The 13,525-nt window shown below is 35.4% G+C and overlaps 1 long non-coding RNA gene across 2 annotated transcripts in view; it reads left to right on the top strand.

The window, feature by feature from the left end:
• The first annotated feature begins 6,420 nt into the window (after positions 1 to 6,420).
• The window catches only part of LOC136177466 (uncharacterized), a 43,009-nt gene continuing 35,904 nt past the window's right edge, over positions 6,421 to 13,525 (top strand). Inside the window, exon 1 of one of the 2 annotated variants that reach the window (XR_010665080.1) lies at positions 6,421 to 7,152. This is a non-coding gene — a long non-coding RNA (uncharacterized lncRNA). The remainder of the gene's footprint in view (positions 7,153 to 13,525) is intronic. The other variant, XR_010665081.1, reaches the window with a different exon arrangement.

The following is a 13,525-nucleotide window of genomic DNA, read 5'->3' as shown; positions in this document are numbered from 1 at the left end:
GGGCCTCCATACATATGTGGTGGTAACTGTGTCTGCAGAGACCAATATAAATAAAAATATAAAAATAAATACAAAAATGTAGAAAATTATACATCAAAAGAATAACGTCTTATTAATGGAGAACAAATAAATGATGATAGGGAGAGCAGGCATGAAGATAAAATAAATCAAATCAAATAATACATATTATGGATCATAAAAAGTAAAGAACAATACAAAAAAAAGAGACAATTCAATTTTGTCTCATTAAGTAAACCAGTAGTGTGTTCTGCGTCATTTTTGGTTAAAAAACAAACAAAACAAACAAAAATGACAGTTTATGAGTGAAGGTATAACATTCTGAAATGTTTGACCTTGGCTGTGTTCAGTGACATGAAGAACAATACAAAAAAAAGTTACAATTCATTTTTGTCTTATCAACAGAAGCAGTCATTTCTGTAGACCAGTAGTGTGTTCTGTGATGCTGCTGTTTTGCAGTCAATTTTTGGTAAAAAACAAAACAAAACAAAAAAAAAAAAACACAGTTTGAGTGAGTCATTTACGAAAGCCATGTGTTGTAGACAATGTGAAGACAAACCTTCAGCTTAGCTTTCAGTCTTTAACATTAAGAGTTGTTATGAGATTATAAAACTGCTGTTCAACAGAGATCAGATTAGCACAAGGCAAGGTAAAAACATGTGAAAAACCTTTTGTACAATAACCAGCTGAAACCCCAAATAAATAAACATTCAAAACAAATCAGCCTGTTCTTTCAGGTTAAAGTTAGAGTCAGTAACTTTTCATTGCTAAATAAAATACAGACTAAATCGTATAATTTCCAGAATTAACCCCATTTTACACGATGCTTGGTATAATACATTATGGTATTATACAGTGGTGTGCCTGTGGCTGTGCAGAGTGGAGAAAAGATCATCCCTTCATTCTGTCATGTACTAAATAACAACAAAAAATGGGGGGGGGGGGGGGGGGGGGGTGTTAGCTCTCAAACGGGAGCCGGCTACAATCATATACATAAAAGAATCATCTCATAGAGTTGACTCGTCCGTGAGCGACACATCTCTATTATACTCTGCTCGTGTAGACTTGACTGTGTGACGATGAGTGCTGTTTTCTTTTGGTTGGGTACAAAACTAGTTTGTATCCCTCTATACATTTCAAGATCATGTGAGGGGTTTTAAGCTGGTTAAGAAACAGACAAACTATAAAACGATGCCTTTTTATGATCTACGAAAGCAAACAAGAACATCATTGACCAGTTAGATCATTCCTTCATATCCGTTATCAACGCTTGTAATCACTGCCAGGGGGTAGGTGACAGATGAAGTGGATTACAGCATGCTGCAGAAACAGCCATTGTTTACATTTTCCACAGCTTATATTCACAGTGAGTGGAACATTTGACTTTTAAGAGATGGCAGGATGACATTGTTCATCAGCAAACACTAATTACACATGATCAGCAAACTGAGATCGCAGCACACTGAAAGTTCCTCACAGGAGCTTTAAGTCAGTGAGACGCACAATGGCAGCTTGCAAAGCACTGGACATAAAGAAAATGATTCAATAAATGTATTTCTTCTCTTTATTGGAGTTCTGTTTTATTGATATATGCATTCTATTCATTTGGGATCAGTAGGCCTAAATCTCCTTTATTCTTGCAGTTGAGCCCTCCATCTACACCGTGTTTTTGTTTCCTTTCTAGTTATATACCACTGTATAGGCCATATGTATACAGGCCTGAAGTAGTAATACATGCTCTAACTCTGGTTCTGTTATAATCTGACAAAAGCCTATAAATAGCATTTTTTGAGCATTTGAAGTTTAAAAATGTATCAAAATCTATTGCCTTTGCCATCTAGTGGACAAACTTCGCAAGGCACTTGATTTTGTGGACAGAATCGTCCATAATTTGTTTTTGTTTGTTAAGGTGTCCTCGCCTTGACAACCGGCCCGTATCACTGATGTTTATTTTTAGACGCTCTCGTTCAACACACACACACCCCGGTCAATAATTCAGACTTTCTAGACCTAGAAGAGATGAAGCCCAAGGTGCAAATCACCCAGCCCACCAACCACCAACAACAAGGAGCATCAATGAGGTGAGCTTGTGTGTTTATTTCTATGATGGACGGACCTTTTGACGGCTTTTATTGAAGAGACCATAAAATGCCAGCTTGTATTTTTTTTTTTTTAAATCTTACATTAATATTTTTAATGAAATTCTGGGACTTTGGTTACAGGATGTTGAATATGATGCAGCTGCCAAAATGTGTGATCAGCTTACTCCTGACAGGGTTTAGCCTATGCTGACTGTGTATGTTGTAAAGCTGTCATCAATTGCAATTTAGCAGGTTTTACATAAAATGTTACCTTTGTGTGAGATGCCAAAGATGTCTGTGTTTTGTTTACCTTAAGCCTTTTATCTTTTGTCTTCCTCTGAATGAATTTCAGCCCTTTATTGTTTACTGCCCTTTACTCTGTATGTCTTACAAAGGTTAAAGCATCACTCCAGTGTTGTTGAAGTTGTATAAAGTTACTTTTCCACCATTTACAGGAATAATCTGGGCTCTCAGAGAGAACCCTCTCGCCCCAAAATGAGTACTGAATACCAAGACCAGTACCTCGACCCTCAAAGCTACAAGGGCATAAAAACAATCGGCAAACCAAAACACCCGTACCATGCCTTGAAGGGGACTGCGGCGGATGTGAGCACCTGTAGGTAAGATCCAAAGTGTTTATCTCACCTGACGCATTAATGACAAACTCTGAAGATGTTCCTGTCTGGTGAGGCAGAATCATGACGCCTTGTGCTCGTGCTCGTTCCATACAAACCAAATAATAGTGTCATTCAAGTACAACTCTCTCGTCATAACTTTGTGTTTCAGAACTTTATATGTGGCCCAGAAGGTGAAAAAGACTGAACCCAAGCCCCAAGAACCATCACTGCCACCAAAAAACAACAAGAAAACTGCCAGTGCTCCAGGCAGTTCTTCAAGCTTTGTTTCTGCCTTTAAGAACAACTAGAAATTGCATTTACCTGCGGAAAATGCGTGTGAATGCTGACGGCTGAAATGTTTTGCAAAACACTGCTGAATGAAGAAGTAGATTAATTAATAGTAGATTAAGAAACAGCTGCAGAACTCTGTCCCACTCTAGCCTGAACATTCTACCACACACACACCCTGGACCACCTGCCGCTTTGAAAAGTATAAATGATAGCAAGACGATTGGCCGAAGTTTCTGTTACTTTCTGATATACTCCTTGTACAGTTAAAGTTACAGTTGCTTAAAGAGTTTTTGCCTGTGCATTTATCAATCCTCACCCACCAGCCCTAACTTGATAAATGCACAGGCCAAAAGAAAGTTGTCAAAAAACACTCCGAAACGTGTTATCACTGCACCAAAATGGAGACAGGTCCAGCAGATTTCCAGTTGAGAAGGAGTACTCTGGGCCTCACCCCCCACCCCCCCAGCCTCGCTGAGACTGAGGCAGCCTGGCGAGGTGTTGCAGCCGGACCGCAGAGCTTCCTCCATCTGAAAAATATTTGAGAATTGCATTGTTTTTATACAGACTTCACCTAAAGTGAACCTGCTCCATTGTCCCTTCTGGGCCTCCATACATATGTGGTGGTAACTGTGTCTGCAGAGACCAATATAAATAAAAATATAGAAATAAATACAAAAATGTAGAAAATTATACATCAAAAGAATAACGTCTTATTAATGGAGAACAAATAAATGATGATAGGGAGAGCAGGCATGAAGATAAAATAAATCAAATCAAATAATACATATTATGGACGATAAAAAGTAAAGAACAATACAAAAAAAAGAGACAATTCAATTTTGTCTCATTAAGTAAACCAGTAGTGTGTTCTGCGTCATTTTTGGTTAAAAAACAAACAAAACAAACAAAAATGACAGTTTATGAGTGAAGGTATAACATTCTGAAATGTTTGACCTTGGCTGTGTTCAGTGACATGAAGAACAATACAAAAAAAAGTTACAATTCATTTTTGTCTTATCAACAGAAGCAGTCATTTCTGTAGACCAGTAGTGTGTTCTGTGATGCTGCTGTTTTGCAGTCAATTTTTGGTAAAAAACAAAACAAAACAAAAAAAAAAAAACACAGTTTGAGTGAGTCATTTACGTAAGCCATGTGTTGTAGACAATGTGAAGACAAACCTTCAGCTTAGCTTTCAGTCTTTAACATTAAGAGTTGTTATGAGATTATAAAACTGCTGTTCAACAGAGATCAGATTAGCACAAGGCAAGGTAAAAACATGTGAAAAACCTTTTATACAATAACCAGCTGAAACCCCAAATAAATAAACATTCAAAACAAATCAGCCTGTTCTTTCAGGTTAAAGTTAGAGTCAATAACTTTTCATTGCTAAATAAAATACAGACTTCACCTAAAGTGAACCTGCTCCATTGTCCCTTCTGGGCCTCCATACATATGTGGTGGTGACTGTGTCTGCAGAGACCAATATAAATAAAAATATAAAAATAAATACAAAAATGTAGAAAATTATACATCAAAAGAATAACGTCTTATTAATGGAGAACAAATAAATGATGATAGGGAGAGCAGGCATGAAGATAAAATAAATCAAATCAAATAATACATATTATGGATCATAAAAAGTAAAGAACAATACAAAAAAAAGAGACAATTCAATTTTGTCTCATTAAGTAAACCAGTAGTGTGTTCTGCGTCATTTTTGGTTAAAAAACAAACAAAACAAACAAAAATGACAGTTTATGAGTGAAGGTATAACATTCTGAAATGTTTGACCTTGGCTGTGTTCAGTGACATGAAGAACAATACAAAAAAAAGTTACAATTCATTTTTGTCTTATCAACAGAAGCAGTCATTTCTGTAGACCAGTAGTGTGTTCTGTGATGCTGCTGTTTTGCAGTCAATTTTTGGTAAAAAACAAAACAAAACAAAACAAAAAAACACAGTTTGAGTGAGTCATTTACGTAAGCCATGTGTTGTAGACAATGTGAAGACAAACCTTCAGCTTAGCTTTCAGTCTTTAACATTAAGAGTTGTTATGAGATTATAAAACTGCTGTTCAACAGAGATCAGATTAGCACAAGGCAAGGTAAAAACATGTGAAAAACCTTTTGTACAATAACCAGCTGAAACCCCAAATAAATAAACATTCAAAACAAATCAGCCTGTTCTTTCAGGTTAAAGTTAGAGTCAGTAACTTTTCATTGCTAAATAAAATACAGACTAAATCGTATAATTTCCAGAATTAACCCCATTTTACACGATGCTTGGTATAATACATTATGGTATTATACAGTGGTGTGCCTGTGGCTGTGCAGAGTGGAGAAAAGATCATCCCTTCATTCTGTCATGTACTAAATAACAACAAAAAATGGGGGGGGGGGGTGTTAGCTCTCAAACGGGAGCCGGCTACAATCATATACATAAAAGAATCATCTCATAGAGTTGACTCGTCCGTGAGCGACACATCTCTATTATACTCTGCTCGTGTAGACTTGACTGTGTGACGATGAGTGCTGTTTTCTTTTGGTTGGGTACAAAACTAGTTTGTATCCCTCTATACATTTCAAGATCATGTGAGGGGTTTTAAGCTGGTTAAGAAACAGACAAACTATAAAACGATGCCTTTTTATGATCTACGAAAGCAAACAAGAACATCATTGACCAGTTAGATCATTCCTTCATATCCGTTATCAACGCTTGTAATCACTGCCAGGGGGTAGGTGACAGATGAAGTGGATTACAGCATGCTGCAGAAACAGCCATTGTTTACATTTTCCACAGCTTATATTCACAGTGAGTGGAACATTTGACTTTTAAGAGATGGCAGGATGACATTGTTCATCAGCAAACACTAATTACACATGATCAGCAAACTGAGATCGCAGCACACTGAAAGTTCCTCACAGGAGCTTTAAGTCAGTGAGACGCACAATGGCAGCTTGCAAAGCACTGGACATAAAGAAAATGATTCCATAAATGTATTTCTTCTCTTTATTGGAGTTCTGTTTTATTGATATATGCATTCTATTCATTTGGGATCAGTAGGCCTAAATCTCCTTTATTCTTGCAGTTGAGCCCTCCATCTACACCGTGTTTTTGTTTCCTTTCTAGTTATATACCACTGTATAGGCCATATGTATACAGGCCTGAAGTAGTAATACATGCTCTAACTCTGGTTCTGTTATAATCTGACAAAAGCCTATAAATAGCATTTTTTGAGCATTTGAAGTTTAAAAATGTATCAAAATCTATTGCCTTTGCCATCTAGTGGACAAACTTCGCAAGGCACTTGATTTTGTGGACAGAATCGTCCATAATTTGTTTTTGTTTGTTAAGGTGTCCTCGCCTTGAAAACCGGCCCGTATCACTGATGTTTATTTTTAGACGCTCTCGTTCAACACACACACACCCCGGTCAATAATTCAGACTTTCTAGACCTAGAAGAGATGAAGCCCAAGGTGCAAATCACCCAGCCCACCAACCACCAACAACAAGGAGCATCAATGAGGTGAGCTTGTGTGTTTATTTCTATGATGGACGGACCTTTTGACGGCTTTTATTGAAGAGACCATAAAATGCCAGCTTGTATTTTTTTTTTTTAAATCTTACATTAATATTTTTAATGAAATTCTGGGACTTTGGTTACAGGATGTTGAATATGATGCAGCTGCCAAAATGTGTGATCAGCTTACTCCTGACAGGGTTTAGCCTATGCTGACTGTGTATGTTGTAAAGCTGTCATCAATTGCAATTTAGCAGGTTTTACATAAAATGTTACCTTTGTGTGAGATGCCAAAGATGTCTGTGTTTTGTTTACCTTAAGCCTTTTATCTTTTGTCTTCCTCTGAATGAATTTCAGCCCTTTATTGTTTACTGCCCTTTACTCTGTATGTCTTACAAAGGTTAAAGCATCACTCCAGTGTTGTTGAAGTTGTATAAAGTTACTTTTCCACCATTTACAGGAATAATCTGGGCTCTCAGAGAGAACCCTCTCGCCCCAAAATGAGTACTGAATACCAAGACCAGTACCTCGACCCTCAAAGCTACAAGGGCATAAAAACAATCGGCAAACCAAAACACCCGTACCATGCCTTGAAGGGGACTGCGGCGGATGTGAGCACCTGTAGGTAAGATCCAAAGTGTTTATCTCACCTGACGCATTAATGACAAACTCTGAAGATGTTCCTGTCTGGTGAGGCAGAATCATGACGCCTTGTGCTCGTGCTCGTTCCATACAAACCAAATAATAGTGTCATTCAAGTACAACTCTCTCGTCATAACTTTGTGTTTCAGAACTTTATATGTGGCCCAGAAGGTGAAAAAGACTGAACCCAAGCCCCAAGAACCATCACTGCCACCAAAAAACAACAAGAAAACTGCCAGTGCTCCAGGCAGTTCTTCAAGCTTTGTTTCTGCCTTTAAGAACAACTAGAAATTGCATTTACCTGCGGAAAATGCGTGTGAATGCTGACGGCTGAAATGTTTTGCAAAACACTGCTGAATGAAGAAGTAGACTAATTAATAGTAGATTAAGAAACAGCTGCAGAACTCTGTCCCACTCTAGCCTGAACATTCTACCACACACACACCCTGGACCACCTGCCGCTTTGAAAAGTATAAATGATAGCAAGACGATTGGCCGAAGTTTCTGTTACTTTCTGATATACTCCTTGTACAGTTAAAGTTACAGTTGCTTAAAGAGTTTTTGCCTGTGCATTTATCAATCCTCACCCACCAGCCCTAACTTGATAAATGCACAGGCCAAAAGAAAGTTGTCAAAAAACACTCCGAAACGTGTTATCACTGCACCAAAATGGAGACAGGTCCAGCAGATTTCCAGTTGAGAAGGAGTACTCTGGGCCTCACCCCCCACCCCCCCAGCCTCGCTGAGACTGAGGCAGCCTGGCGAGGTGTTGCAGCCGGACCGCAGAGCTTCCTCCATCTGAAAAATATTTGAGAATTGCATTGTTTTTATACAGACTTCACCTAAAGTGAACCTGCTCCATTGTCCCTTCTGGGCCTCCATACATATGTGGTGGTGACTGTGTCTGCAGAGACCAATATAAATAAAAATATAGAAATAAATACAAAAATGTAGAAAATTATACATCAAAAGAATAACGTCTTATTAATGGAGAACAAATAAATGATGATAGGGAGAGCAGGCATGAAGATAAAATAAATCAAATCAAATAATACATATTATGGACGATAAAAAGTAAAGAACAATACAAAAAAAAGAGACAATTCAATTTTGTCTCATTAAGTAAACCAGTAGTGTGTTCTGCGTCATTTTTGGTTAAAAAACAAACAAAACAAACAAAAATGACAGTTTATGAGTGAAGGTATAACATTCTGAAATGTTTGACCTTGGCTGTGTTCAGTGACATGAAGAACAATACAAAAAAAAGTTACAATTCATTTTTGTCTTATCAACAGAAGCAGTCATTTCTGTAGACCAGTAGTGTGTTCTGTGATGCTGCTGTTTTGCAGTCAATTTTTGGTAAAAAACAAAACAAAACAAAAAAAAAAAAACACAGTTTGAGTGAGTCATTTACGTAAGCCATGTGTTGTAGACAATGTGAAGACAAACCTTCAGCTTAGCTTTCAGTCTTTAACATTAAGAGTTGTTATGAGATTATAAAACTGCTGTTCAACAGAGATCAGATTAGCACAAGGCAAGGTAAAAACATGTGAAAAACCTTTTATACAATAACCAGCTGAAACCCCAAATAAATAAACATTCAAAACAAATCAGCCTGTTCTTTCAGGTTAAAGTTAGAGTCAATAACTTTTCATTGCTAAATAAAATACAGACTTCACCTAAAGTGAACCTGCTCCATTGTCCCTTCTGGGCCTCCATACATATGTGGTGGTGACTGTGTCTGCAGAGACCAATATAAATAAAAATATAAAAATAAATACAAAAATGTAGAAAATTATACATCAAAAGAATAACGTCTTATTAATGGAGAACAAATAAATGATGATAGGGAGAGCAGGCATGAAGATAAAATAAATCAAATCAAATAATACATATTATGGATCATAAAAAGTAAAGAACAATGCAAAAAAAAGAGACAATTCAATTTTGTCTCATTAAGTAAACCAGTAGTGCGTTCTGCGTCATTTTTGGTTAAAAAACAAACAAAACAAACAAAAATGACAGTTTATGAGTGAAGGTATAACATTCTGAAATGTTTGACCTTGGCTGTGTTCAGTGACATGAAGAACAATACAAAAAAAAGTTACAATTCATTTTTGTCTTATCAACAGAAGCAGTCATTTCTGTAGACCAGTAGTGTGTTCTGTGATGCTGCTGTTTTGCAGTCAATTTTTGGTAAAAAACAAAACAAAACAAAACAAAAAAACACAGTTTGAGTGAGTCATTTACGTAAGCCATGTGTTGTAGACAATGTGAAGACAAACCTTCAGCTTAGCTTTCAGTCTTTAACATTAAGAGTTGTTATGAGATTATAAAACTGCTGTTCAACAGAGATCAGATTAGCACAAGGCAAGGTAAAAACATGTGAAAAACCTTTTGTACAATAACCAGCTGAAACCCCAAATAAATAAACATTCAAAACAAATCAGCCTGTTCTTTCAGGTTAAAGTTAGAGTCAATAACTTTTCATTGCTAAATAAAATACAGACTTCACCTAAAGTGAACCTGCTCCATTGTCCCTTCTGGGCCTCCATACATATGTGGTGGTGACTGTGTCTGCAGAGACCAATATAAATAAAAATATAGAAATAAATACAAAAATGTAGAAAATTATACATCAAAAGAATAACGTCTTATTAATGGAGAACAAATAAATGATGATAGGGAGAGCAGGCATGAAGATAAAATAAATCAAATCAAATAATACATATTATGGATCATAAAAAGTAAAGAACAATACAAAAAAAAGAGACAATTCAATTTTGTCTCATTAAGTAAACCAGTAGTGTGTTCTGCGTCATTTTTGGTTAAAAAACAAACAAAACAAACAAAAATGACAGTTTATGAGTGAAGGTATAACATTCTGAAATGTTTGACCTTGGCTGTGTTCAGTGACATGAAGAACAATACAAAAAAAAGTTACAATTCATTTTTGTCTTATCAACAGAAGCAGTCATTTCTGTAGACCAGTAGTGTGTTCTGTGATGCTGCTGTTTTGCAGTCAATTTTTGGTAAAAAACAAAAAAAAAAAAAAAAAAAAAACACAGTTTGAGTGAGTCATTTACGTAAGCCATGTGTTGTAGACAATGTGAAGACAAACCTTCAGCTTAGCTTTCAGTCTTTAACATTAAGAGTTGTTATGAGATTATAAAACTGCTGTTCAACAGAGATCAGATTAGCACAAGGCAAGGTAAAAACATGTGAAAAACCTTTTGTACAATAACCAGCTGAAACCCCAAATAAATAAACATTCAAAACAAATCAGCCTGTTCTTTCAGGTTAAAGTTAGAGTCAATAACTTTTCATTGCTAAATAAAATACAGACTTCACCTAAAGTGAACCTGCTCCATTGTCCCTTCTGGGCCTCCATACATATGTGGTGGTGACTGTGTCTGCAGAGACCAATATAAATAAAAATATAAAAATAAATACAAAAATGTAGAAAATTATACATCAAAAGAATAACGTCTTATTAATGGAGAACAAATAAATGATGATAGGGAGAGCAGGCATGAAGATAAAATAAATCAAATCAAATAATACATATTATGGATCATAAAAAGTAAAGAACAATACAAAAAAAAGAGACAATTCAATTTTGTCTCATTAAGTAAACCAGTAGTGTGTTCTGCGTCATTTTTGGTTAAAAAACAAACAAAACAAACAAAAATGACAGTTTATGAGTGAAGGTATAACATTCTGAAATGTTTGACCTTGGCTGTGTTCAGTGACATGAAGAACAATACAAAAAAAAGTTACAATTCATTTTTGTCTTATCAACAGAAGCAGTCATTTCTGTAGACCAGTAGTGTGTTCTGTGATGCTGCTGTTTTGCAGTCAATTTTTGGTAAAAAACAAAACAAAACAAAACAAAAAAACACAGTTTGAGTGAGTCATTTACGTAAGCCATGTGTTGTAGACAATGTGAAGACAAACCTTCAGCTTAGCTTTCAGTCTTTAACATTAAGAGTTGTTATGAGATTATAAAACTGCTGTTCAACAGAGATCAGATTAGCACAAGGCAAGGTAAAAACATGTGAAAAACCTTTTGTACAATAACCAGCTGAAACCCCAAATAAATAAACATTCAAAACAAATCAGCCTGTTCTTTCAGGTTAAAGTTAGAGTCAGTAACTTTTCATTGCTAAATAAAATACAGACTTCACCTAAAGTGAACCTGCTCCATTGTCCCTTCTGGGCCTCCATACATATGTGGTGGTGACTGTGTCTGCAGAGACCAATATAAATAAAAATATAGAAATAAATACAAAAATGTAGAAAATTATACATCAAAAGAATAACGTCTTATTAATGGAGAACAAATAAATGACGATAGGGAGAGCAGGCATGAAGATAAAATAAATCAAATCAAATAATACATATTATGGATCATAAAAAGTAAAGAACAATACAAAAAAAAGAGACAATTCAATTTTGTCTCATTAAGTAAACCAGTAGTGTGTTCTGCGTCATTTTTGGTTAAAAAACAAACAAAACAAACAAAAATGACAGTTTATGAGTGAAGGTATAACATTCTGAAATGTTTGACCTTGGCTGTGTTCAGTGACATGAAGAACAATACAAAAAAAAGTTACAATTCATTTTTGTCTTATCAACAGAAGCAGTCATTTCTGTAGACCAGTAGTGTGTTCTGTGATGCTGCTGTTTTGCAGTCAATTTTTGGTAAAAAACTAAACAAAACAAAACAAAAAAACACAGTTTGAGTGAGTCATTTACGAAAGCCATGTGTTGTAGACAATGTGAAGACAAACCTTCAGCTTAGCTTTCAGTCTTTAACATTAAGAGTTGTTATGAGATTATAAAACTGCTGTTCAACAGAGATCAGATTAGCACAAGGCAAGGTAAAAACATGTGAAAAACCTTTTGTACAATAACCAGCTGAAACCCCAAATAAATAAACATTCAAAACAAATCAGCCTGTTCTTTCAGGTTAAAGTTAGAGTCAGTAACTTTTCATTGCTAAATAAAATACAGACTTCACCTAAAGTGAACCTGCTCCATTGTCCCTTCTGGGCCTCCATACATATGTGGTGGTGACTGTGTCTGCAGAGACCAATATAAATAAAAATATAGAAATAAATACAAAAATGTAGAAAATTATACATCAAAAGAATAACGTCTTATTAATGGAGAACAAATAAATGATGATAGGGAGAGCAGGCATGAAGATAAAATAAATCAAATCAAATAATACATATTATGGACGATAAAAAGTAAAGAACAATACAAAAAAAAGAGACAATTCAATTTTGTCTCATTAAGTAAACCAGTAGTGTGTTCTGCGTCATTTTTGGTTAAAAAACAAACAAAACAAACAAAAATGACAGTTTATGAGTGAAGGTATAACATTCTGAAATGTTTGACCTTGGCTGTGTTCAGTGACATGAAGAACAATACAAAAAAAAGTTACAATTCATTTTTGTCTTATCAACAGAAGCAGTCATTTCTGTAGACCAGTAGTGTGTTCTGTGATGCTGCTGTTTTGCAGTCAATTTTTGGTAAAAAACAAAACAAAACAAAAAAAAAAAAACACAGTTTGAGTGAGTCATTTACGAAAGCCATGTGTTGTAGACAATGTGAAGACAAACCTTCAGCTTAGCTTTCAGTCTTTAACATTAAGAGTTGTTATGAGATTATAAAACTGCTGTTCAACAGAGATCAGATTAGCACAAGGCAAGGTAAAAACATGTGAAAAACCTTTTATACAATAACCAGCTGAAACCCCAAATAAATAAACATTCAAAACAAATCAGCCTGTTCTTTCAGGTTAAAGTTAGAGTCAATAACTTTTCATTGCTAAATAAAATACAGACTTCACCTAAAGTGAACCTGCTCCATTGTCCCTTCTGGGCCTCCATACATATGTGGTGGTGACTGTGTCTGCAGAGACCAATATAAATAAAAATATAAAAATAAATACAAAAATGTAGAAAATTATACATCAAAAGAATAACGTCTTATTAATGGAGAACAAATAAATGATGATAGGGAGAGCAGGCATGAAGATAAAATAAATCAAATCAAATAATACATATTATGGATCATAAAAAGTAAAGAACAATGCAAAAAAAAGAGACAATTCAATTTTGTCTCATTAAGTAAACCAGTAGTGCGTTCTGCGTCATTTTTGGTTAAAAAACAAACAAAACAAACAAAAATGACAGTTTATGAGTGAAGGTATAACATTCTGAAATGTTTGACCTTGGCTGTGTTCAGTGACATGAAGAACAATACAAAAAAAAGTTACAATTCATTTTTGTCTTATCAACAGAAGCAGTCATTTCTGTAGACCAGTAGTGTGTTCTGTGATGCTG

Source organism: Labrus bergylta, chromosome 22, assembly GCF_963930695.1.
Source record: "Labrus bergylta chromosome 22, fLabBer1.1, whole genome shotgun sequence".
Taxonomy (NCBI): domain Eukaryota; kingdom Metazoa; phylum Chordata; class Actinopteri; order Labriformes; family Labridae; genus Labrus; species Labrus bergylta.
Note: the sequence above shows the minus strand (reverse complement) of the source record. Positions and strands in the feature narration are given on the sequence as shown.